Source organism: Podarcis cretensis (genome assembly GCF_951804945.1).
Source record: "Podarcis cretensis genome assembly, chromosome: 3".
Lineage (NCBI taxonomy): Eukaryota > Metazoa > Chordata > Lepidosauria > Squamata > Lacertidae > Podarcis > Podarcis cretensis.
In genome coordinates this window covers 97,323,903-97,348,328 of record NC_137172.1, presented here as the reverse complement: position 1 = coordinate 97,348,328, position 24,426 = coordinate 97,323,903, and the positions used below count along the sequence as shown (strand labels likewise).

At 44.9% G+C, this 24,426-nt stretch overlaps 1 long non-coding RNA gene across 2 annotated transcripts in view; it reads right to left on the bottom strand.

The window, feature by feature from the left end:
* The window catches only part of LOC307212751, a 144,868-nt gene that overhangs the window by 68,417 nt on the left and 52,025 nt on the right, over positions 1-24,426 (bottom strand). For both annotated transcript variants that reach the window (XR_013837172.1, XR_013837173.1), the window contains exon 2: positions 19,796-19,939. This is a non-coding gene — a long non-coding RNA (uncharacterized lncRNA). The remainder of the gene's footprint in view (positions 1-19,795; positions 19,940-24,426) is intronic.

Genomic DNA, 24,426 nt, shown 5'->3' with positions numbered 1-24,426 from the left:
AGCACTCTCTTCCTGTAGCTGAGCACTGACAACGACAGTCTTGGAAGAGGAAAAGCAGGGAGGATAGAAAACTTATCAAATGCACTCACCATATTTCGGCAAAGCTTTTCAAGAAGCACAGGTTTTGAACAAGAGGATCTGTTCCTTTCCTGCTTTGGGGGAAAAATCCAACCACCCAGGTATACTTTAAAACAACCCCATTTCCCTCTCCCTCTGCCTTTCTTTCTGCAACTAGCACCCTCCCCTCCTCCTTTGTTTGAAAAACAGCAAAGTTTCTTATTTTATTTTTAGACAAGTCGCAGAGTACTGGATGCTGGGGACAGCTGGAGTGTGTGGGATGTGGCATGCTATTTATTCTCCTCCACTCTGGGAAGGCAGCAGATGGGTGGCTACTCTCTTATGTCACAGCCCATCTACAGTAACCTCCAGCTGTTGGACATGTAACCAGTTTGACTGTCAAGCATAAAAGTAGATACCCTTACGTCCAATTTAAAAAACGTTGCATCCTAAGTATGCATCTCCACCAAATTGCTGCTGTTAAGCTTCCGATTTCACATCTGCCTGGGGATTTATCATGTTTTTAAAATCTTTTTTTTAAAAAAACCAAACCTTTTTTGTTAGAATAGGCTCTAGGTGGGGATTTATCATGTTTTTTAAAATCTTTTTTAAAAAAACTAAACCTTTTTTGTTAGAATAGGCTCTAGGTGCTTAAAAAAGAAAAACAAATGCTTCCCATTTGTTTCTAAGTGCTTTTAACCAGTTATGTTTGTTGCTGTCCGTTGCTTCAGTGCAAGGACTGCTGTCATCGCAATCCCATTGCGTTGATGGTTTTGTCCCAGGGAAAGTGTGCACAGGACTGCAAGTTTAGAGGCATCAAGCTGATTGACAATTTTGCAATGGTGGCACTCAAGGTGCTGAAGGGACTCTCTCTGTGTGTGTGTGTGTGTCAGTGTGCATATCTATGCCACCAGTGTTTGTGCAGAAAAGTATACTGCAGCCATTGTTAAACTAAATTTATGGAGGGCTATTCAGGTTCCAACTATATGTGTGCAGCAGTACTTTTTGTAAATGCAACCCAGTTTCCTTGTCCTGTGCTGTCCTTCACCACCTCTGAGAGGAGGGAGTGGGGTTTCATTCAGAGCAACACCTCTCTCTGTGAATATTGAATAAAAAGCTTCCTGCAGCAGCCAATGGGAAGCCGGCCAGCATCACAGAAGGCAGTCCCCACTCTGCTCCGTGCTGGTTTAGCACAGCACACGGGAGCCAACCGAGTGGGTGGCGGGGGTCCCTGAGCAGGCGGAGGGGGTCCATGGGCCAGTTAAACAACCCCCATGGGCCACTTGTGGCCCATGGGCCTTAGGTTGCCAACCTCTGATCTAAGGCCCCTTCCTATGCCCCTAAGTGGCAGTCAGCCCCAGAGAAACACTTGGAGGAGGTCTCACACTCTCTGTTAGGGGTCAGAGGATCCAACCCCACATGGCAAGTTGCCAGGAATGGATAAGACAAGGAAAGTTCTTACCAATGTTTTTTATTCAATATTCACAGAGAGAGGCTTAGAAATGCAGTCTCTTGGAGTAATGGTGTTGCTCTGAGTCAAACCCCACTCCCTCCGTCTCTCCCACTTCCTCATGAGTCATCACTACGGATGCTGAAAAGTGCCTTTTGCCTTTGAGCTCTTTGCTCTCCTACTTTCAATGCCCACCTAGTCCTGGGGAGGGGGTCAGGAAAGCTTTCCAAGGGCACTGAGTCCGTCAGCTGTCTCTCCCCTGCTGCTGCTGCTGCTGCTGCTTCTTCCTCTTCCTCTTCCTCTTCCTCTTCTTCTTCCTCCTCCTCCTCCTCCTCCTCTCCCATTATTTCCCAGCTTTCCCCCGCATCTGCCTCTGAGCTGTGACCTCCCTCAAACCCCTGTTGTAATTCTGAACTGTCTCCTTCTTCTCTGGAAGAAGGTCAGGCTGGGCAAGTGGTCTTCACCATTCCTCCTCTGCCCAGTCCCTGACACTCTCACATCTCCCCCAGCTTCAGCCAGGTTTGAATTCCTCCCCAACATTGCGCCAGGCTCTTAATCACAGCCTATGCAATAAAAAAAATAAATGTTAAATTGCCAAATGTTATGTTAAAGATTCTTGCTTCTGCTTGCACGTAGTATTCTGGGACCTGCTCCAAAGCCCGCTGAAACTAATAGAATTCCTTCAGCTTCTGATTGAATCCGATAGGGTTCCATCAGCTTACCAGATGCTGCTCTACGATATGACTCGCCTTGTGCTAGCTTTAGTTGCGTAGCACCTCCTTCTACGCTATCTTTGGATATACTCAATACATCACTTCTTCCTTAAAGGGTGTTTTGGGGATCTGGAGATTCGCTGTTTCTGACACAGCGAGGAGTACAGCCGGGCTTGGAATCTGATAAAAGTTAGGCGGTTTTAACACTCAGAAGCAGGTACCCAAGGGTGGATGCAGACTTGATTTTACAAGTACATCTGTTCTGTTTATTTTTGCTTCTTTGCGGCATTATCAACTTCTGCTCCATATGGATGATCCATATTGTGCCTTGGTAAAATGATACCACATTATGCTTTTATGCTTTTATCATCAAACACTACTCATGAGGGGAGGGAGGAAATCACCAGGTTTTACCTACTTTCATCTGTTCAGTTTAGTTCCCCCCAAAACTTTATTTTGAATAAAACACCTAAAATAAATGCAATATATGTAAATGAATAAAAACTAAACTTCATAGATTAAAACCCCCCACATGTTCTTCCCATTTCTGTCAAACAGATACTCTGTGTGTGTGTGTTTAATTTTCTATAAAAAAATCAATAGCAAATGTACTGATTTCACAGTCAGTCCTGGAATACAGACGAACTCCAGAATTGGAGATATTCATACTCCTAAGAGTCCTTCCAGCGTATTAACTTCTGCAATCTCTCTCTCTCTCTCTCTCTCTCTCTCTCTCTCTCTCTCTCTCTTTCACACACACTTACAGTGGGGAAAAAGTTTCTCTACATAGTACTTTGATTTTTGTTACAGTATTTGCTGCTACAATCTCTCTCCCCTCCCCACTGTTGCAGGAAACACTTGCAAAAGAATTCAATGCTCTTGAAATGTTCAGTAGACCACTATGCACTATACCTGTTGAGACACAGAAATCTGGAGGGTGGTGCAAGAGGGAAAGAGAAAGGTGAAAAAGAAATGCCTCCTTCATTCTATGCTTTACCCACTACCCATGAGGGATATCCAGTTGCAATATGCACTTGTATACTGCATGACTGTATACTGTAATGCGCACAGTTGTATACTGCATGCAGTATATAATCTCCCCATCCTTTATAATTATTGGCCAGCCTGTAGCTGACCATTTTTTAAGTCAGGTGTTGGATTGAGTGCTGGCAACTCAACTCCAAACTTCCATGATGAAACAGATTATATAGACATTTTCCTATCTGGGTTTAGGCCTGGTATGAGGACTGAAATGGCCTTGGCTTCTTTTGTGGATGATTCATGCCAGGAACTAGGCAGCAGGAGTGTGCTCATGTTGGTTCTGCTGTACCTCTCGGTGGTTTCAGCACCACCGGCTATTGGGGCAACTGGCTGGTTTGGGAGCTTTGGAGGCACCATTTTATAGTGGCTATGTCCTTAGCTGGTTGGGCATTCTCAGAAGGTCATGCTGGAGGACTATTGCTTGACTCATTGGCCATTGGCCTCAATTTCCCAATCTGATTGTCTCCTGCACACTTTGTAACATCTGCATGAAACTGCTCGGAGAGGTCATCCAGAATGATAGAAATGGATGCCATCAATATGCTGATGGCATGCAGTCTATCTCTCATTTTCAGCTGGTGCCCAAGAGGATGGGGTGACCCTCTTCAGCTGGTGCCAAGGAGGCGATAGAGATTCCGAACCACAATCTGCGCACAGCGAAGGATTGGATATGGGTTATTCTAGACAACAGGGAAGTGATTGGTAGAAATGCCGACTGGGGATTGGAACTCCAATCTGTTCTGTGTAGGGTTGCACTCCTGTTCTGGATAGGTTTGCAGTTTGGGGATGCTCCTGGTCCCCACATTGCTCTGGGGCAGCCAGGTGGCTGCTTGGCTTGGAGAGTGCCTTAACCCAGTTTCAACTGATGTGCCAACTGTGCACCCTTCCAGATGAAAGCAGGTGCCACAGTTACAGATGCTTAAGAACTACACAGATTCTTGGGGAGAACAGCTTTCAGTAGGATGGTATGGTATCATCCCTAGGCGTTTTCATTTTCTAAGGTTTATGCAACATGCTCCCATAAAGGAATCTTCAAAGTTATCAACCCAATCAGATTTTTCTCCCCCTCCATATGTTTATTTTCAATTTTATCCATGGTGCATTTTATGGATTCCCCTCCTCCCCAGATTGCTATCTCCGTGTGTTTCATAGCAAATGTGTGGATTCAGCAACCCATAAGCTCAAACTGATTTATATGACAACCCGCTCAATAAATGGACACTCCAGAAAGTGGGCAAGAAGGAAACAAGGTTGGAACTGATTGCACTGCACGGTGCCGTTCTTACTCTCCCAGAAACATTAATCTTCCCGATCAATATACCTGGACACAGGTCAACAGCTTTTTAAGATCTCTGCCATCCTTTCGGGTTGCTCAGAGATGAATAAGATGGAGCCAGCAGCCAGGGAGCGTTTTTTTCCAGAGCACAGAAAAGTGCTTGATATCACCACTTACTGAAAGACTTATTGATTTCTAAAAGCGAACTCATCAGCCCACAATATCCTCATTTCCCAAAGGAGCTCTAATTTCCTGTGGCATGGCCTCTGCATTCTACCCATTGTGAGTGCCGGGTATTTGGTGTGTGTGCGTGTGCACTTTAAACATCTCGACTACTTGACAGCTGGTGAAGTTTCCCTTCCGCCCTGAAAAGGACTTTTCAGCTCCCATAATGGAACGCCAATGCTGCCAGGGCTATTTTCTCTCCAGCTGTGAGAGTGGCTTTTCTGAGGGCTCACGCAAAAGCTGCTGGCCAGCTGCTCCACCTCAGCCTTCACAAGGGCTCTGCATTGTACTGAGGTAGGGCCGATGGCTTCATTGAGAAGGTCTTTTATTGGGGACCTCACAGGTCTATTCTCCAGACACATTTTGATCCTAAAAGAGACCTCCATTCAGGCAGGTGAGTCACGAGGCTTACGTCATTGCAGGTGCCAACTTCAGCTTTTCTGTTACAGGAAGGAAGCATCCTTTTTTTTTCTTTTTTGGAAGCATGGATAAACGACACAGAACTCTTCCAGGAAGTCATAAAGAACTGGATCTTTGATATAAACTGCTGTGTGGCAGCCCTAGTCTTTCTATGGGTGTCTTAAAATAGCATCCGGAAAGAAATAGGCATTAGAGATCACCACTCTCAAGATGATTGTGCTAGCATGCTGGGCAGAATATTTTTTTTTTATGGTTTAAGCTTTTGCTCAATCAGAACTAGCTTTTCTGAGTAGTGATTTGGCAACCTTCAATCTCAAGGGTGTTTGCTGTTTTTTAGTGGGAAGAGTGGATGTAGGAATTATATGCATCACATTCCTATGTGAGGAGAGATGTATATACAAAGGTTGTATGAAGTATACTTCCACCCCCCCCCCTTTTTGCCTTCTATCTCTGTGTTTTTAAAAATTCTGATGGGTTTTTGAGCCACTCTACGCTCTCTCCAGTGTAATTTGGGATCCAAGCCCAACAAAACTCTGCACTGCCCATTCACTATAACGGGGAACCTAAAAATGGCTATAATTTCCCTGTCTTTTGTAAAAAGTAGATGAACACTGAAGGAATGGAAGCCTCTCCAGACTGGATTAAGTGCCTCACATTGAAGACAAATAGGTTTAGGGGCCATTCTTCCATAATCATTTATGGGGGGAATAGGGTTTGTCTTCTGCTTGGTTTTACCCTATCATAATTAAGAGGTAGGCAAATGATATGTATAGTTTTATTTCTACATTTTAAAAAAATGTAGCTTCACAATAGCCTTTGCTTCCCAGTGTTTGCTTGACTCCTGCAATAGGATAATAATAATAATAATAATAATAATAATAATAATAATAATAATAATAATTTTATTTATACCCCACCCTCCCCTGCCAGAGCCGTGCTCAGGGCGGCTAACACCAATAAAATCACAGTAAAAACATAACAGGGGGAAAAGAGGGGTGGTGGAGAAAAGAAAAAAACCAATTTTAAATACAGTGGTACCTCAGGTTAAGAACTTAATTCATTCTGGAGGTCTGTTCTTAAACTGAAACTGTTCTTAACCTGAAGCACCACTTTAGCTAATGGGGCCTCCCGCTGCTGCTGCTGCTGCGCCGCCGGAGCACAATTTCTGTTCTCATCCTGAAGCAAAGTTCTTAACCCTCGGTACTATTTCTGGGTAAGCAGAGTCTGTAACCTGAAGCATCTGTAACCTGAAGCGTATGTAACCCGAGGTACCATTGTACAGGTTAAAATGCAGTTTAAAATGCAGCCTCATTTTAAAGTAGCTGATAAATCAAGACCATAAGGGGAGGGAAACATAAGGGTCAGACCAAGTCCAAAACAAAGAGCAGGCAGAACAGCTGCCTTGCAGGCCCTGCGAAAGATGTCAAGTCCCGCAGGGCCCTAGCCTCTTGTGACAGAGCATTCCACCATGTCGAGGCCAGTGCTGAAAAGGCCCTGGCCCTAGCTGAAACCAATCTAACCTCCTTGAGGCTCGGGACCTCCAAAGTGTTGTTATTTGTGGACCTTAAGGTCCTCTGCGGGGCATACCAGGAGAGGCGGTCCTGTAGGTATAGAATTATAGAGAATTATGGAGTTGGAAGTGTTCCTGATGATCACCTCGTCCAACCCCTTACAATGCAGGGATATGCAGGAAAACCGCAGAACCTTCCCAACGCAACAGAACCAATCAGCTCACTATTGTTTAAGACTGCTGAAATGGAACCCCATTAAAAATACTGAATGGTTCAACTGAAATCTTTCTCAGTGGGTCTTTATATCAACCTCCCATGATTGGATTCTTGCAATGCCTATTGGCATGGGCATGCTACATGGGTACTTCAAGAGGCATGGTCAGCTGAGAGATTGAGGAGCAGCATGAGGATTTTTTAAAAAAACTTATCTTCATCAGTATCTCAACAGGGTACCTTTGGACAGTGCCGTCACTCAAGGAACATGGCTAACTGCTGTTAACATGATGCCATGTGCAAGGAACGAGCGTGGCAGGAAAAGTCAATGTTTCCAGACATCTCTCTGATGCTGTTTTCTACCGATATTTTGATTGCAACGCACGGTGCGCAGACTGTGGAACGCACTCCTCACAAGATGTGAGGATGCCCACCAACCTGGGTGAGTTTAAAAGAGGATTAGACAAATTCGTGGAGGATCGGGCTGTTAATGGCCTGTAGCCTTGATCTACTGTTGGAGGCCATAATGCTTCTGAAGGCCAGGTGGTTTTAGGCAGAGGCGGTTTTAGATTAGCACAACCACTTTGGCTGTACTGGTAGCCACACTGCAGGGGGTGCCACAACAATATGGTAGAATGGAGTGTGAGAGGCGGGGGTTGCCAAATTTTATTTTATTTTAAAATTTTCATTTATTTTGTTTTTCAGATTAAATTTTTACAGTCGTAAATCGAACATAGACCATTAAAAATAAGATTCCTTGAAATCTCCTGGACTTTCACCCTCCCCTTTGTAGGTCTTATTATGAATCATTTCTTCCTGCATCTTTTATGATGATCCAAATCTTTTACAACTCTATTGTGTCCAGAATTCACCCTTAAACTACAAGTGATATTCCAATCCAACTGTTTACAATGGTCTTTATGATAAGTTATAAGTTTTCCCCATTCCTTATTAAAATTTTTGGTCTTCCTGATTCCTGATTCTTCCGGTCATTTTAGCTATTTCAGCAGAGTCCATCAACTTCATCTGCCATTCATCTCTGGTAAGGACTTTATCTTCTTTCCATCTCTGGGCCCATAACATTTGTGCAGCCATGGTTGCATACATTAATAATAATAATAATAATAATAATAATAATAATAATAATAATAATTTATTTATACCCCGTCCATCTGGCTGGGCTTCCCCAGACACTCTGGGCAGCTTCCAACAAATATTAAAATACAGTAATGCATCAAACATTAAAAACTTCCCTAAACAGGGCTGCCTTCAGATGTCTTCCAAAAGTCTGGTAGTTGTTGTTCTCTTTGAAATCTGGTGGGAGTGCGTTCCACAGGGCGGGCGCCACTACCAACATAAATAGCCTTTTCTGCTCCCTTGGGTTTCCGGCACCTAGAATTCATAAAAGGAAGGCTTCAAGTTTCCGGGGGTGCCAAATTTTAGCATCACACAGGACGCCGCTGAAATTTGAGAGTCCAAAGTCTGCCTCTGCTACAGGAGGACAGAGTGCCTTGGGGCTCAGTTTCCTGCTTGCAAGCCTGTCACATCTGGCATCTGGTTGGCCACTATGAGAACAGGAGGCTGGACCAGATGGACCATGGGTTTGATCTAGAACAGGCATAGGCAAACTCGGCCCTCCAGATGTTTTGGGACTACAACTCCCATGATACCTAGCTAACAGGACCAGTGGTCAGGGATGATGGGAATTATAGTCCCAAAACATCTGGAGGACTGAGTTTGCCTATGCCTGATCTAGCAGGCTCTTCTTACCTTCTTACAGAACCACATCATGTAGCATTTCACAATTGTGAATGGTTTCCTCTTGGAAGCAGGGAAGTCACAGACCTTGGAGATTTCCCCCAAGATTTTGCAGCAACTGCAGCACTCCGGGGGATCAAATGTGGTGGGTGTGTGGATCCCCCGTGGATTTTGTTCAGCAGTATGTCAAACGGAAGTTGCTGTCGCACACAGGGAGGTGTGAAGACTGTGACAGGAGATCCCAGGGTAAAGCTTCTGCTATGCTCTGCCTTTGATGGTCCTGTGCTACTTTGCATACTGTTCGTCCTCCTCCTTCATATTCTTGACAATGAATGGATTTGGTATTTGCTGAAAAGCCTCCAGTATTAAAGAACCGGCAGGTTTGCAATCTGATCAGTTTGCTCCCTCTGTTTTAAAGAGAATTGCAGCTTAGCTGGGGAAATGGAAGATTTGAGTAAGGTGGGCGTCTGCAGCAGTACTGCAAGGGTGCCTACCTCATAAAATCATAGAATTGTAGAGTTGGAAGGGGCCATGAGGGTCATCTTATCCATCCCCTGCAATGCAGAAATCTTTTGCTTATTATGGGTCTCAAACCCATGACTGTGAGATTAAGAGTCTTATGTTCTACCAAGTTGAGCTATCCCAGATGTCAATAACCAAGGATTTCCAAGGCATAGGTACTGCCAGATAGAAAATTTCACTCCTCGCAGGTGTGGAGCAAACATAATATGGCACTTAGAAAAGTCCAAATGCCATGTTGAAAGAAAGAAAGAAAGAAAGAAAGAAAGAAAGAAAGAAGAATAGAAATGATTGAAAAATGCCACTGTGGCAATCACACAGGGTCCCTGGACATTTCACTGTCTATTGATCCCTGTGCCACCACTTTATTTCTCGCTGCCACCACCCAGGCCCTACCTGGTACAATACTGAGTCTGGTCAGGGTTAAATTGGAAATATAAACTCCTGTTTATTGATTGGAGTTTAACAAGCATGTGGTTTCATAAATGGTATCGTTCAATTACAATCATGGGGTGCCTCTCCAGTCCTATAACTTCTGCTACCTGCTCTCACTCACTAAACCACCTCTCAGATATTTACTTGTCTTCCTAGCACCTAACTATTCCTGACTCAGCTTATTTCGCTACACTAACTCAACCCCTCCAAAACTCTAGCCCAATTCACTCCCACTCCAACCAACCACCTAACACCCAACGAACTCCTCCCTTCGCCCATCCCAGAGCTGGTTTTATAGTCCCTCTGACTCCACCCCCCTGGCTCCTGATTGGGTAACCTGCTTAACTATTTCACCTCCAGCACTCTCATATGTTAATGTCACAGCCACACATCTTCTATGGGAAAAGGCTTGCTTACCACCACATTGCTCTCCATTTCTGATTCAGGTCAATTTTTCTTTCACTGAACGATCCCAGGCAATCAGGGATCACGTAGCGACCAAAATAATGTCATGGTGCTATGCAGCCCATCGTACTTTCCTTTCTGGCAATGCCTCTGATGTCAATTGAAGCTGCATTACTTTCATTGCATGGGAGGAAACCTCATTCCCACATTACCATGGCAGCCAGGTTGGTACTCTTCCTTTTCAGTATGGTAAAGGAAGGCAGGAAAGAGTTGCGTTGGCAATGGAGCGACCCCCATTACATCACAACATTGCAAGGCAGGGAGCATTAGCCTGGTTGTCTTGGCAATGGGAACATTCACCTCCTCATTAAGTCTTCCCTAAAAAATTGCTGAGCAAAATGAGTGTTTTTCTGTGATGAAATATTTGTGAAACTACACACACACACACACACACACACACACACCACTTCAACTCAGCTCAAATAATTATGCACAGCTCACTCATGCAAGTGTGGGACATTTATAAAGTTGAATAGATTATAATCCTCCTCATCTGCATACAGCAACATTTCACATATAGCTTAGGGTAATTAATGTTCTTGCAAGTTAAAGTGCTACCTAATTATTTTTCTTTTCCTGTCCTGGAGGGAAAGAAGCAGAAATTGTTTAATTTATGAATACATTTTTTGAAAAATCAGGTCAATGCCAAACAATATGATGTTCAGTTAGTTCCTTGACATTACAGTTTTTTTTAAAAAAGCATTTGTAACTAAAGACTTACTTTCTGCCACTCAACCCTCAACAGTGTCTTTGTCAACATGCTACTGAAACACACCCTAGAGGGACCTTTTTCATATTCACAGACTTTTCACATTAAGGCATTATCATACTCAAATGAAAGTGAAACTTTCTTTGAAAGTGAAACTTCAGTAAATGAATGCAAATAGAAAATCTGCAGCCTCCGCACGAAGAAAATTAGTGCTATATTCTTCAGAGATTTGCAGATTTCTGAATAGGTTGCCAGTGGGTGGAAGGGAGCAGGAAGGGGAGCACAGAGAGAATTGCAATAAAATGGTCAGTGCTTTTTTTGTGGGTGGCGCTAGTCAGCATTTTATTTGAAATACAGTACACAGGGAGGTGTGTTAAGTGTGGAGTGGACAGGGTCTCTCCACAGAACTGTTTGTCTGAGAGTCCGTTGAGCTATTAGCAGAGCTGGTGTGATTTTATGACATGCTTGCGAATATTCTATCTGCTCAAAGCGAATGTGACAGTATAGAATGCTCACACACATTGAAGCTCTGACAGACTGAGGACTACAGAGCATATGCCTTCAGTGTGTGAGTGAGAGAGACAGAGAGAGACAGAGAGAGACAGAGAGAGACACTGATAGTTTAGTAGGAAATTAGTGAAAATTGATGAACATTAATTATCCCCCTTTTATTTACTGCCTCCAATTAGGATTACAGTTATGAGTACATGAGTGCTGGGAAAGAGAAGCAACTGTTCATTGCTGTTCCTGTTTCCACGATTAGCACACTTGTTTTGACTAGTTGTGAATATTGTGTGCAATAAAAAGGGAGAAGGGAGTTAAAGAACGGCAACTTCACATTCTTGCTTCACCAGAGGCGTCAGCCATGCATTCCATGATGCGCTGTGTGTGATTTAGCAAGGGAAAAGTCACACAGGACTGACCGTGCTAAACCTATTTCCTACAGTTAAGATAGCATGGGGCAGTGTTTAAGAGATACATGGAGCATTGCATTTCTGGCCCGTGTCCAATTTTGTGTGGGTTCATTCAGAAAGCCACCCCATCCTGTTTCCAAGTTAATCTGCAATCTTTTTAAACAAAAATGTACAGTTATACCTCAGGTTATAGACGCTTCAGGTTGTGAGTTTTCGGGTTGCTCACTGCGCCAAACCTGGAAGTATTGGTTTAGTTCTGGGTTTGGGCTCTTGTGCATGCGCAGAAGCACTAAATCGCGCTTTGCGCATGCACAGAAGCGCTGAATCGCAACCCATGCGGTACTGTGGGTTGCGAATGTGCCTCCCGCACGGATCACGTTCGCAACCCAAGCGTCCACTGTATATTGAAATTCACATTTAATACTGATTGTATCACAAAATAAATATCTAAATATATATGTTAAATAATTGCACAGATTTCTAAACAAACTCCTTCCTAAAACGCATGTTTTAAAATGCAGTTTGGTACCTTACCCCTTTTCAGCTGACAACGATATTGCAAAACCTGAAGAACTGCAATAATGGAAGAAGGATAATTATCTGCTGAACATTAGTCCTCGGAGGTGCAAAACAGGGTGGTTCACATTGAAATTCACATAAACTGACCCCTAGAGGTGGTAAAGGGTAAATGAGTGGGTATGAGTGGAGAGGAAGCATTTTTTCACAACTACACAACTGACACATTAAAAAAACAAACCACACCATTATGATCTGTAATGGCAGCAGACAAGCAATCTCATCGCCCTCATACAGTGACACTGCCAACACAAATGATCACACAAGGGACCAGAGGCGCCATCTTGCACCCAAGATTTGGGGGCAGGGGGCGGTTTGTGTGCATGACATCATGTGCCTGGTGCGCATCACGACTTCCTTTCTTGCACTCAGGAGAAGCCAGCCACTAACCTGCACTGTGCTGTGCTTAGCTTGCCAATCGGCCTCCTCTGCCTATTCAGCATTGAAGGGGCCCATCCTGTGCCAGCAGATTTTGAGGGGGCCGAAGACACCTCTGCCCCTAGGAGTTGGCATGCCTGATAGGAACCCTTTCCCAAATAATTATTTATTTACTAACAATATTTTTATCCTGTCATTCTTCCAAGGAGCTCGGGGCAGCATACATAATATCCCTCTGTTTTGTTCCTCACAACAACCCTGTTGCTATAGCAATTGGCCCTGAGCTTCACAGGACCACAAGAGGCTGCCTCAGACTGAATCAGACCATTGGGCAATCTAGCCCAGTATTGGCCACACTGACTGGCAACAACGGAGCGTCTGCTTCATATGCCAAAGTTCCTAGTTCAGTTCCCAGCATCTCCTGATACAACTGGGAATATCCCTGTTGGAAACACTGGACAACAGTGGCCGCTCAGTGTAGACAATATTCAGCTGGACTAGAATTGCCATATTCCCAAAAGTGAAAATCCAGACAAAATTGTTCATCTCAAAGTTGTTGGGCTATTATTATTATTATTATTTGTTGTTGTTGCCATATATTCGGGTTTTGCTGGACATTTTGCCAATTTTACCAACATTTTACCAATGATCTGACTCATTTTAAGGCTACACTGATAGATCTACACTGATCACAGTGGTGCTGTGGGTTAAACCACAGAGCCTAGGACTTGCAGATCAGAAGGTCGGCGGTTCGAATCCTCGCGACGGGGTGAGCTCCCGTTGCTCGGTCCCTGCTCCTGCCAACCTAGCAGTTCGAAAGCACATCAAAGTGCAAGTAGATAAATAGGTACCACTCCGGTGGGACGGTAAACGGCGTTTCTGTGCGCTGCTCTGGTTCGCCAGAAGCGGCTTAGTCATGCTGGCCACATGACCTGGAAGCTGTACGCTGGCTCCCTCGTCCAATAAAGCGAGATGAGCGCCACAACCCCAGAGTCGGCCATGACTGGACCTTAATGGTCAGGGGTCCCTTTACCTTTACCTTTACACTGATAGGAAAAAGGCTACAGGGAAAAAACCACAAGTCAGCTTCTTGCATTCCTACAATAGCTTAACACATAGCTGTCAACTCTTCCCTTTTCTTGCAAGGAATCCTATTTGGAATAAGGGAATTTCCCTTTAAAAAAGGGAAATGTTGACAGCTATGGCTTAACAGTGTCTCAAGATTCATATTTGTGATAAGTGTGCCTTCAGAGGAGGGTGTCATCTGCAAACAGACCATTGTGATATCACAAATGCATCCTTTGCAACAGGGCTTAAAGAAAAGAAAACCCGATTTTCCCCAACAAGCAGAAATGGCTCTCTGAGTGGGGCACACTTACAGCAATAGCCTCCATTGAAAGGGGTGAGGTGGTGGCAGAGAGGTTGAGCTTGTGTGGAAGCAGAAGCAGGGCTAATTCAGTGTGCCATCCACAAAGCTGGCACTTCACCCTTCCAGGTAAGCAGCAGCAATGCTGATGCTGGGAAGTAATTTATGTGGCATCACTCCACTGTGTGAGCTGCTGCTGCCAGGACAGGCAAAACCTGGATTAAATGTTGGGGGGTTCTATGGCCTGGCATTTTCATGTTGATGATGCTGCATGGATACTGCAAAAAAAAAGAGACTTGCATGCATGAAGAACACCGATCTTACAATAAACAACCACCTGGAAGCACTCTACATACCTGCTGCACAAACTTTCCCACCAATGCAACACTTTGCAGAACAGCACCACTTTCTCTGAATGCAACCGCTGTCTTTCTGAATCTTAAAGCACCCCAAATTTTATACACATTTTACAAGTACCCCATCCCCCTTTCTCTTTCTCGGCCTCCCTCTTTCTCTCTGCATTTTTAAATTACCAGGGTTAAGAATTACCCTCCCATGGAAAACACATGGCAGCTTATGATCCCCTCAAAAAGCCAGTGTGGTGTAGTGGTTAAGAGCGGTGGACTCGTAATCTGGTGAACCGAGTTCGCTTCCCTGCTCCTCCACATGCAGCTGTTGGGTGACCTTGGGCTAGTCACACTTCTTTGAAGTCTCTCAGCCCCACTCACCTCGCAGAGTGTTTGTTGTGGGGGAGGAAGGGAAAGGAGATTGTCAGCCGCTTTGAGACTCCTTCAGATAGTGACAAAGCGGGATATCAAATCCAAACTCTTCTTCTAAGAGTTAAGGTAAAGGGGTAAAGGGACCCCTGACCATTAGGTCCAGTCATGGCCAACTCTGGGGTTGCGGCGCTCATCTTGCTTTATTGGCCAAGGGAGCCGGCGTACAGCTTCCGGGTCATGTGGCCAGCATGACTACGCCACTTCTGGTGAACCAGATCAGTGCACGGAAACGCCGTTTACCTTCCCGCCGGAGCAGTACCTATTTATCTACTTGCACTTTGACGTGCTTTCGAACTGCTAGGTTGGCAGGAGCAGGGACCGAGCAACGGGAGCTCACCTCGTCGTGGGGATTCGAACCGCCAACCTTCTCATCTGCAAGTCCTAGGCTCTGTGGTTTAACCCACAGTGCCACCCGTGTCCCATTTCTAAGAGTTAAAGTCATTTAAAAACCAGTGGTTACAATTTGACAGATTTATGTGTTGGTCTTCAGCCCAATGAAATCAATGGGTTCATGCACACTTAACTCTGTATATGTTTATAGCCTGTGACTATATAAAAAAGAAATGCTTTGTAGGGCAAAACAAAACAACAGGAGGGCTTACTGACAAGGGTGCATTTGATTCCTTGATTCTCACCACTTACAAGACAAGGCAATGCTATTACATTTAATGCCTGGGTCATGTCTCTCTGGAAAGGTGACAAAAAAACTTGCAGGAATATAAAAACGTACAGTTGCAGAAGACCCCAGAAAAGTTTTTGATTAATAGATCAATATGCCCTCAGTTTTCACGTCTTAATTTTAAGTCTTAATTTTACAAGACAAAAGATATGTTTTCCACAGCTAGCTATTTCTACACTGCTGAGTTTATCAGCTTGTCCTTCAGCTGTACCACTGCCTTTTCTGATAGATGTTATAGCCGCCTACTCATGTTACAATATATGATACATTAACCAAAAATAAGTCATTTTAATTGGCTATGTTTACCTCTTGGTTGGTATGACATATGGTTCTTATTTTCAGGATCGCCGTAATTTGTTAAAGAATATATTGCATGAAAAAGCACCCATTTGTGCCTAGTAAAATTTCTCTTGTCTCACTATGTTTCACGTGCTCCTCATACCATACTTATTACCCAAAATAAAATAGTTTTGGGCCACAATCCTCTATACACTTACTTGGGAGCAGGGATGGAAAAATGCCAAATTCTGTCTTTTTCCCAATCTTAAATTTGGTTCCCCACATTTCACAGCAATTCATGATTTATCTATCTATTATTATTTTTTACAAAAAGGACCCACATGAAAATTCACCAGCATTTTAGAGATAATTTCTCCGGATAAACACATTTTTATATGCAGTTTTGACTGGAGAACTTCGGACTGTAACATAGTGGTATAGCATTCTATCATTGCTGCCATTCCAGTAGAGACCATCAGAAGGCTTTAGGAAATGTGAATAGAATTCCAAAATTAAGGACAACTTAGGATATGCCATCCTTTGTGCTGTCAAGGATATTAGTGTATTTATGCTATTCACATAATTTGGGTGGGTGTTCAGGTGCACGTCTAGGTTTACGAGCACATTCATTTCTTCTATCTCCATTTTCACTAGCCCCTTTTATGTGGGAGTCCCTTTTGCTCTCATCAGCAACCTCGGTCACAATGGGGATTGGGAAGGGAAGGAATGCAGATTTGATTCAAGCATTTGCTTGTGAAGACTCTCAAGCCAACCCCCCATTAGAATAAAGAAATTCACACAGACACAGATTTTTTGTTTAAGGTTATTAGGCAAATTTTGGCCAAAACTTTATTGATTACAGGAAATGTGAGCCATATTGGCTTAGGCAAAAGACTATATTGGACTCCTGCCCCTTTTGCAGGAAGTCTATAAGGGTAAACCACCCAAAGGGGAGCTGCTTGGGGGCAGGCAATAAGCCAATGCCTAACCTTACAAAGTTGTGACGATTGCTAAGAGGTAGGAGAAAACCAAGTAGCCAGTGCCAATTTGCCAAATGGAAAAATTCCTACCCGGTCCCCATCCCAAGACGGGCAACCAACCAAAGTCCAAAGCAAGGCCAGAGCATACCTAAATTAAAGGGAGGGTGGGCAGGTGGGTGACAGTGCGAAGCAGGTGCTTGGCACACGTTGCGCTGCCACTTTTAAACCCACCACGATCACCCCACCCAAAATAATTGGGCAATAGCCGTGGGTAGTCGTGGTGCCACCCTGGAGTGAGGCCGGGACCACATAACACCAGTCCTGAGAGATCTGCATTGGCTCCCAGTACGTTTCCGAGCATAATTCAAAGTGTTGGTGCTGACCTTTAAAGCCCTAAATGGCCTCGGTCCAGTATACTTGAAGGAGCGTCTCCACCCCCATTGTTCAGCCCAGACACTGAGATCCAGCGCCAAGGGCTTTCTGGCAGCTCCCTCACTGCGAGAAGTGAAGTTACAGGGAACCAGACAGAGGGCCTTCTTGGTAGTGGTGCCGGCCCTGTGAAATGCCCTCCCTTCAGATGTGAAGGAAATAAGTAGCTATCTTATCTTTAAAAGACATCTGAAGGCAGCCCTGTTTAGGGAAGTTTTAATATTTAATGCTGTATTGTTTTTAACACTCGATTGGAAGCCGCCAAGAGTGGCTGGGGAAACTCAGCCAGATGGGTGGGTATAAATAATAAATAATAAATAAATTATTATTATTGTTATTATTATTATTATTACTCCACCCATGCCGGGGGGGCGGGGGGCGGGTTGAGGGCCTGCCCACAACCAGGACCATCTATTAAGATAACTCCACTTCTTCATGTCTATAGACCCATGTCCCTACTGAGAGAGCTGCATGCCCTGTGGTTAATACGAGTACTTCCTGGCCCTGAAACAAAATGCACATGTGTATAAGCTTCCTCTGCTGAAATGAAGATGGAAACTCTCCTGCATGGAACTGAATGCACTGAGCAGAGGGAACACACTCCCCTCTATCTGCTTCTAGAATCCAATCAGGAACTCTGCTTCAGTTATTCTGATAGCCACTGCATAAAATCCTAGGACCTGCCGAGATTCCCAGAGGTTTGAAGGTTAATCACCACGCCAGAATGTTATAGAATGGTGCTTTATCATTTATCAAACAGAAGGAAGGGCTTGCAGAATGCTACACACCGCGGTGCTCTATGTAAAAGACCTCTGTTTGGCTTTTCGGCTTTTCAAAAATTCATTTGTGCCTTATGGTGTAACGAGCGTTGCTGACATGCAACGTGATTCAGGATTTCAGGAAAATAACCCATTAATATATTGGGACTTTAGGAATATAATCCATGAATCACGTACATAACATGTGCATAACACGAACCATTTAAAATTTTCTTAACACATGGAAAATAGAAGACAGCCTTCAAAAATATTGCCCTAAACTGGTGGTTTTCTAACTCAGAGGAGGTTTTTTTTGGGGGGGGGGAGTGGTAGGATTCCAGGTTCTTTGTGTTTTGTTTCTTGGACCTCTTGACTACTTAATCCAGATTGTGGTATTGTAAGTAACACATTTACAAAGTTTTACACAGCTCCCTAGCAGGGTTCCCAACACACACCGGCCGTATTGTTTACCCTAGTTTAACAGTTAGGGATAGGGAGATCTGGGTTCTAGCAAGACTTTTCTTAAGGGAAGAGTGCATAGTTGATTCAGTGTGCCTGGACAAAACAGACCTTGGCAAGAGAGCCGGCCCACCCATGAGGCGGACTGAAGCAACTGCTTTGAGCGGTGGAATGGGATGATGCCACACCCACCTCTACTGCCACTGCAAGGGTCGTGCAGCAGCTTCCAGTGAGATCTCATCCGTGACCCCAGTAAGTGAGACTTGGGTGATGGAGGTGGTAGCATCTTCCCATTTCACCTCAGGCGGCAAAATGGCCAAGGCCACCCCTGCTTGGAAATTTACCAGGGGTTATATTGGACTGCAAGAAGATGAAACCTATCCATTCTGAAGGAAATCAGCCCTGAGTGCTCACTGGAAGGACAGATCCTGAAGCTGAGGCTCCAATACTTTGGCCACTTCATGAGAAGAGAAGACTCCCTGGAAAAGACCCTGATGTTGGGAAAGATGGAGGGCACAAGGAGAAGGGGACGACAGAGGACGAGATGGTTGGACAGTGTTCTCAAAGCCACCAGCATGAGTTTGACCAAACTGCGGGAGGCAGTGGAAGGCAGGAGTGCCTGGCGTGCTCTGGTCCATGGGGTCACGAAGAGTTGGACACGACTAAATGACTAAACAACAACAAAAATATTGTGCTTTGGCCAGAACAGTGTTTCTCAAACAGTGGACCTACCAGTGGGCTTTAGGGCTACATCCTGCTCAGTGACTTCTAGCCTTTTGATTGGATCAATCTCAGCACCAGCAACTACTTGCATGCTGAGTAAAGATGGCCAGGAGACACGGAGATTAAGGGAAGGGAGAAGAGGATGTCTCCCTCCTCTGAGGAGAAGGACCAGACAAAATTAAGAAGTTGGTTATGATGATGACTGAAAATGGGAATAGAAAGGAAGAGGATGAGAGAGGAAAGGTGTTAAAGGAAGAAAAAGTAAAGGTAAAAGAACCAGGGGGAGTGAAAATGAAGACCTGCCCTGGTGCCCTGGTGCTATTTTTCTAGAAAAAGTGGTGCCAGAACTCACCATGAACACCTCCCTTGTTCTCTTATAATGGCAATGGCAGCCACCTGAGAGAAGCTGGAATTGAATTCGGGTGAGCTGCGACTGAAAAAAAGCCCTGTCCTCGACACGTATGCCAGAGTTTCTCCTGCAACATGTCACAGATGCTCAAGCAGACAAATTCATGTGCAGAGTATAGCATTTGAAAACCATTGGATTAACATATCTGGGTGAAATAGTTTCTTTCCTTGGGTCAAGTCTGATTTAAAGATAGGGTTAAGGCCTTTGTTGTGATTAACCTTCATGGGTTTTTTAATATAGATCATAATAATCCAAGTGATAACACTTAACCTACCACATAATGAGTTTTGGGAGCCTCCGTCAATTAGTGTGTCTGTAAATCCTACAATATCAGGCACCTCGACTGCTGTGTACATGCCAAGTTTCCCATGTTCGTCACTGGCTTCATTGGATACTGTGAGCATTAACGTCACTGGCTCTGGAAAGACAGAATACTCCGCTTGAACAGAATATGCTTAATTGGAACTGCTGATTTATTGGCATGTTTCCAAGAGAACTAATTTGGCTTAATGAAGGTGAACGTCAATAAATGGTGTTTAATTAGAACAATATTATCAAACTTTCTACATAGTGGACGGGTGGTTAAACACTGTAATAAGCACTGGTTTTATCTTTGAAGAGTCCTGAACTCCGATTGACTTAAGGGATGTGCCAAAGGCTGGAAAAAATATATATAAGGCATTCATATTTTCGTTACGAAGAGTGCTGCTCCAATCCAAGTGAGCATACTTTTCATTATTAGTCTAAGAATAATTCCTCCTGCCTGACAAGGCAGACTGTTGCCGACTAAAACAAAATCAAAGGGACATTCCAGAGATTACATATAGAGCTTGTGGTGCCTTGCGCTCATTGGTAAATCTCATTTAATAAGATGCTGCTATTTTAAAAGGTTTGCTCTCTGCATTCACGTTTCAGTGAAGAGATGCAATCATGTTAATGCATTCCCATAAGCAACAGCCCTTTTTGCTTGCACAAAAGGGCATCTTTTCCCTCTCCTCTCCTCTCGTCTCCCCTGCATCCTCCGGCACAGATTTTGGGGTGTGTGCAGAGAGGCTGAAGAAGAGAAACCAGAAGTCCTGTAGCTTAGGCTAATGTCCACCACACAAGTAGGTGGGGACCACTGGATATCACCCACACCTTGCAGATCAGAAGGTTGGCAGTTCGAATCCCCACGACAGAGTGCGCTCCCATTGCTCTGTCCCAGCTCCTGCCAACCTAGCAGTTTAAAAGCACACCAGTGCAAGTAAATAAATAGGTACTGCTGCAGCAGGATGCTCTGGCTTCTGTAACGGTATCCCATTGCACCAGAAGCGGTTTAGTCACACTGGCCGCATGAGCCAGAAAGCTGTCTGTGGACAAACACCAGCTCCCTTGGCCTGAATGCAAGATGAGCGCCACCACCCCATAGTCACCTTTGACTAGACTTAACCGCCCAGGGGTCCTTTACCTTTTACACCCTGCGGAAGTGAGAGCAGGACAGGGTATTGACAAACAGGGGAATACATTGCACAACAGGTAGACAAGATCCACCAATGTGGTAAAGAAATGGGCAACATTTATGGTCCGGATGCAGGGAGAGGTGATGTGTATACATCAGGGCCGGCCCCACCGACAGGCAGAGTGAGGCAGCTACCTCAGGTGGTGGATGCTGGAAGGCAGTGGGCTGGCAGCATCCTCCTGGTTATTCCCTATACACTGGTACCTCTTACGAACTTAATTCGTTCCAGAGGTCCGTTCTTAACCTGAAACCGTTCTTAACCTGAGGTACCACTTTAGCTAATGGGGCCTCCCGCTGCCGCCGCGCTGCCAGTACATGATTTCTGTTCTCATCCTGAGGTAAAGTTATTAACCCGAGATACTACTCTGTAACCTGAAGTGTTTGTAACCCGAGGTGTTTGTAACTCAAGGTACTACTGTATTGCCCTTTGATGCAGGCAGCAAAGAATACCCAGTATGCTTCGGTGTGCTCTGTCTGCTTCAACCTGTGATTCACATTCCTAGCTATTCGGTTTAAGACAAAGCTATGTGTTCTCCCTTCACTACAATGGGGAACCTTAAAATGGCTGTAATGTGCTTCCCCTGCCTTTCCGGAAGAAGTAGAACAAATTTGCAGGCACAGAAGCCCCTCCAGCTGATGAAGCCTGCTGAATGGCAGACAAAAACTGTTATGTATTGAAGTTCTCACCCTGGCCACCAGGAGTATTGTGTATGTAGTTTTCACTCAGGTCCACGTCAGTTATTTTAGGCGGGAAACCCTGGGTTGTTGTTGCTACAATGTTGACAGCCGGCTGCCTATAAAAGCAGGCCGGCTGAGCTGTTTGCTGTTTAGTTCTGTTCCAGCTTACAAATAAAGAGCTGCTTTGGAAGAATCGCTGTGTCGTCTACTATGTCTACCCACTATTTAACAAAAACATTTAGGGGCTTTTGTATGTGAAGTGAATGGGATTTACTCTCATCTATAATCCATATTGGGACGCAGGTGGCGCTGTGGGTTAAAGCCTCAGCGCCTAGGGCTTGCCGATCGAAAGGTCGGCGGTTCGAATCCCTGCGGCGGGGTGCGCTCCCGCTGCTCGGTCCCAGCGCCTGCCAACCTAGCAGTTCGAAAGCACCTCCGGGTGCAAGTAGATAAATAGGGACCGCTTACCAGCGGGAAGGTAAACGGCGTTTCCGTGTGCGGCTCTGGCTCGCCAGAGCAGCGATGTCACGCTGGCCACGTGACCCGGAAGTGTCTCCGGACAGCGCTGGCCCCTGGCCTCTTAAGTGAGATGGGCGCACAACCCCAGAGTCTGTCAAGACTGGCCCGTACGGGCAGGGGTACCTTTACCTTACCTTTATAATCCATATTAGATCAATACCTTTACCAGGCCAACTAAAACTCTAAGATCATACTGTATTAGCTTCATACTTTTGGAGGGTGTGGCGGCATTTGTCTCTCACTGTTTCTTACCTTAAAATAATCAAGAGGTGGCCACAACTAGCAGCTTTATATAGGCTGGTTTGGCTTTCTTAGAGCTTGCTTGTGTTGGGAGAGGCATTGCAAGGTGAGGCTGTCCTAAAAACTACCTGTGCAATGTTGATGAGTTCCAGAGGAGTTTTCTTTTTCCCAGTGGGTAGATTTTAAAACATTAATTGATACTTTTAACTTTTTTAAAAAAATCCCCAATCATCCACTATTCAGCTTTAATAGACAAACAAACAAAATCCCCCAGAGCTCTTCAATGCTCCACAGGCAGAATTTAGACTGGAGGTCCTCAGGACTTCTTTTCAGCCGAAATTCACCGTAACTCAGTTCTGGCACCTCCCAGGTGAGCGCCGTTGACATTCTAAGAGGCATTCATGGTAAATTCCAGCACCTCTTTTTTTCTAGAAAAAATAACACTGGGTATCCTAAGGATTCTTGTCACTCTGTGTCTCTGTTTTCCAATACCTTCTACTTTTCCATTCACTGTAGTTTTGCTATGGAGTTTCCTTACTACAAGCCCATAGCTCTGCAAGAAAAGAAAAGAATACTACTACTACTACTACTAATAATAATAATAATAATAATATCCCACCCTCCCCAGCCAAAGCCGAGTTCAGAGTGGCTAATAACAGTAAAAATGGCACAGTTTACATAGAATCACAGTCAATTAATTAAAATACATTCTAAAATCAATTCAGAATCAAATTAATGCCAACCATTGGGCTAGAGTTCTATGAGGATTACAGAAGGAGGGGGGGGTCAGACTGTGCCTTGGCCAAAGGCTCTGTCTTGCAGGCCCTGCAGAAAGATGTCAAGTCCTGCAGGGCCCTAGTCTCTTGTGACAGAGCATTCCACCAGATCAGGGACATGGCCGGAAAAACCCTGGCTCTGGTTGAGGCCAGCCCAACCTCCCTGTGGCCCGGGATCTCCAAGATGTTTTTATTTGAAGACTGTAAGGTCCTCCATGGGACATACCAGGAGAGGCGGTCCCATAGGTACGAGGGTCCTAGGCCATATAGGGATTTAAAGGTTAAAACCAGCACCTTAAACCTGATCCTGGACTCCACCAGGAGCCAGTGCAACTGGTATAGCAACGGGTGAATTTGATCCCATGGCGAGGACCCCATAAGGAGTCTCACCACAGCATTCTGCACCCGCTAGAGTTTCTGGGTCAGTCTCAAGGGCAGCCCCACGTAGAGTGAGTTACAATAATCAAGACTGGAGGTGACTGTCGCGTGGATCACAGTGGCTAGGTCAGGGCAAGAAAGGTAAGGGGCCAACTGCTTAGCTTGGTGGAGATGAAAAAATGCCGCTTTTGTTATAGCTACAATCTGTGCCTCCATAGAAAGGGAGGTGCTGAAGATTATACCCAAACTCTTAACAGACAGTGCTGGTACTAATTGCTCTTCCGCAAGAAATGAGAGTTAGCCCCCCAATCCTGTATCATCCTGATCCAGCCAAAGGACCTCTGTCTTTGAAGGATTTAACTTCAACTGGCTCGCATGTAACCATCCAGCCACAGCTTCCAAACATCTTATCAGTATGTCTGGGGCCAAGTCAGGATGGCCATCCATCAACAGATACAGTTGGGTGTCATCAGGATACTGATGGCAGCCCAAACCAAAACTCTGGACAAGCTGAGCAAGGGGGCGCATAAAGATGTTGAAAAGCATTGGGGAGAGTATCGGACCCTGCAGCACTCCATACACCAAGGAGTGGCGTGATGACAGTTCTCCCCCAAGCACCACCCTCTGTCCCTGACCAGAGAGAAACATGCGCAGCCATTGAAGGACTGTGCCCTGGATCCCCACGTCAGCAAGGCGGTGGTCCAGGAGTTCGTGATCGACCATGTCAGAGGCTGCTGACAGGTCTAAAAGAATCAGTAGCCCCGACTTGCCTCGATCCAGCTGCCTGCGGAGATCATCTGTTAGGACAACCAGAGC